This window comes from Tenrec ecaudatus, chromosome 6, assembly GCF_050624435.1.
Source record: "Tenrec ecaudatus isolate mTenEca1 chromosome 6, mTenEca1.hap1, whole genome shotgun sequence".
In the NCBI taxonomy this organism is placed as follows: domain Eukaryota; kingdom Metazoa; phylum Chordata; class Mammalia; order Afrosoricida; family Tenrecidae; genus Tenrec; species Tenrec ecaudatus.
In genome coordinates, this window is record NC_134535.1 from 105,088,553 (window position 1) to 105,091,301 (window position 2,749).

The following is a 2,749-nucleotide window of genomic DNA, read 5'->3' on the forward strand; positions in this document are numbered from 1 at the left end:
GGGAATCAAATCCCATTTCCTTAAATGCTGTATTCACAAAGAGAAATACACTTGGATGTTGCTATAAAGGCAAAGCAATAATGCTTTTTGTGTGTAGGGAGCATCAAAAAGTTCATGGAAACTCATTATCTAGTAACTGTGTTTTCCCATGACTTTTTGGACGCCCCTTCTTCTAGTTGCACAGCTGCCTCTTGATTATGTACAGGTTTCACATACATGCAATCAAGTGCGCTGGAATTCCCTATTTTTTCAAGGTTATACATAGTTTGAAGATCCACACAGCTGAATGCCTTGGCATATAGTCAATAAAACACAAGGAAACTCGTTTCTGGTATTCTCTGCTTTCAGCCAAGCTCCATGGGACATCCCCAATGATGTCTGGCTTGGATCCACGTCAATGCGCATGGAAGCAGCCGTCAAAAGATCCAATGATGCCTTGTAGCACATAAATCTGCTGCATAAGACCTCTGTAAAGTGCTGAAAGGGAAGAGCAGTACTTTGAAGTGCACCTGACCGAAGCCAGGGTGTTTTCAACTGCCTCTTAATCATTGTTTTAGGCCAGATTGTCTAGAGAAACAAATCCAATGGCACTCATATATGGATGTGAAATAAAATTTTTATCAACAAGTAATCTTATATATAAAAAAATGCATCCCAGCCCAATTCCAACTCGAGTGGACAAGTCCAATGGAAGACAGGCCCTCTGCAGACTCACTTATCTGCAAGCTCATGGTGCCGACAGGAGAGGTGATGCGGAATGTAGGAAGACCCCAGCTCAGTGGGGCAGAGTCACATGGATCCAAAGTCGGTGGAAACAGGGCAGGGCATTGGCAACTCTCAGGGTCGGGTAGCCCACACGGGGCCACCCCTCAAAGCAGGCGGAGTGCCAGCAGGCAAGAGGGTGGAGCAGCAGAGAGCAGTTCCCAGAGGCCATCGTTCTCATAGAAAAGGCTATAACATCACAGAGGCATCATCAGGCTGGAACTTGAATGACAGGTTTGCCTCCACCCCTAACCAGGAGTCCCTAGTTGACATAATCCTTAACTAGCACATGTATGTAAAAGTGGGACATTGATATGACAAAATAATAATAATTTATAAATTATCAAGAGTTCATGAGGGAGGGGGGAGTGGGGAGGGAGAGGGAAAAAATGAGGAGCTGATACCAAGGGTTCAAGCAGAAAGCAAATGTTTTGAGAATGATGATGGCAATAAATGTACAAATATGCTTGGCACAATGGGTGTATGTTTGGATTGTGATAACAGTTGTATGAGCCCCCAATAAAACGATTTAAAAAAATAACAAAACACCCCCTGTAGAGCCGCTCACCCTGCCGGTCTGTGGCGATCCGTGGACGCTGCTCTCTTTTCCGCAGGATGGGGTTTGTTAAAGTTGTCAAGAACAAGGCCTACTTCAAGAGATATCAAGTGAAATTTAGAAGACGACGAGAGGGCAAAACTGATTATTATGCTCGAAAACGCTTGGTAATCCAAGATAAAAATAAGTACAGTACACCCAAATACAGGATGATAGTTCGTGTAACTAACAGGGATATCATCTGCCAGATTGCTTATGCCCGTATCGAAGGGGACATGATTGTCTGTGCAGCGTATGCTCACGAACTTCCCAAGTACGGTGTGAAAGTCGGCCTGACCAATTACGCTGCAGCATATTGTACTGGCCTGCTGCTGGCCCGCAGGCTTCTTAATAGGTTTGGCATGGACAAAATCTATGAAGGCCAAGTGGAGGTAACTGGAGATGAATACAATGTGGAAAGCATTGACGGTCAACCTGGTGCCTTCACCTGCTATCTGGATGCCGGCCTTGCCAGGACCACCACTGGAAATAAAGTGTTTGGGGCTCTGAAGGGGGCTGTGGACGGAGGCTTGTCTATCCCTCATAGTACCAAGCGATTCCCTCGTTATGATTCAGAAAGCAAGGAATTCAATGCAGAGGTGCATCGAAAACACATCCTGGGTCAGAACGTCGCCGACTACATGTACTACCTAATGGAAGAGGATAAAGATGCTTACAAGAAACAGTTCTCTCAATACATAAAGAACAACGTGACTCCTGACATGATGGAGGAGATGTACAAGAAAGCAGATGCCACTATACGAGAGAACCCGGTCTATGAGAAGAAGCCCAAGAGAGATGTGAAGAAGAAGAGGTGGAATCGTCCCAAGATGTCTCTTGCCCAGAAGAAAGATCGGGTAGCTCAGAAGAAGGCAAGCTTCCTCAGAGCTCAGGAGCGGGTTGCAGAGAGCTAAGCCAAACCATAATTTTCCATGAGGATTTATTACATAAATACAATAAACTATTTCAAGCAGCAAAATAAAATAAATAAAAAATAACAAAACAACAACAAAAGTTGGAGATTGAATAAAGAAGGCCAAAGAAGAATCAATACATTTGAATTATGGTACCAGTGAAGAATATTGTACGTACATGGAGCTCCTGAAGGCAAGTACGGCGAGGCTTGATCTCATGTACTTTGGACATATTGTCAGGAAAGAGGTATCCCTGGAGAAGGACATCATGCTTGGTAAAGCAGAGGGGCAGGGAAGAGGAAGACCTCGGACAAGCTGGAGTGACACAGTGGGTGCAGCAATGGACTCAAACACAGAGCATTGTGAGGACGGGGCAGGACCAGGTGGTACATAGGACAAGTAAGCGTCTGACCCCACTCCATGATACCTAACAACCACCTCAGCATCTGTTTTATTGGGAGTTCGATAATACAAGCAG

The 2,749-nt window shown here is 44.9% G+C and overlaps 1 pseudogene; it reads left to right on the plus strand.

Moving 5' to 3' along the window:
* Window positions 1-1,317: 1,317 nt before the first annotated feature.
* On the plus strand, window positions 1,318-2,329 carry LOC142450247 (large ribosomal subunit protein uL18 pseudogene; annotated as a pseudogene).
* The last annotated feature ends 420 nt before the right edge of the window (window positions 2,330-2,749 follow it).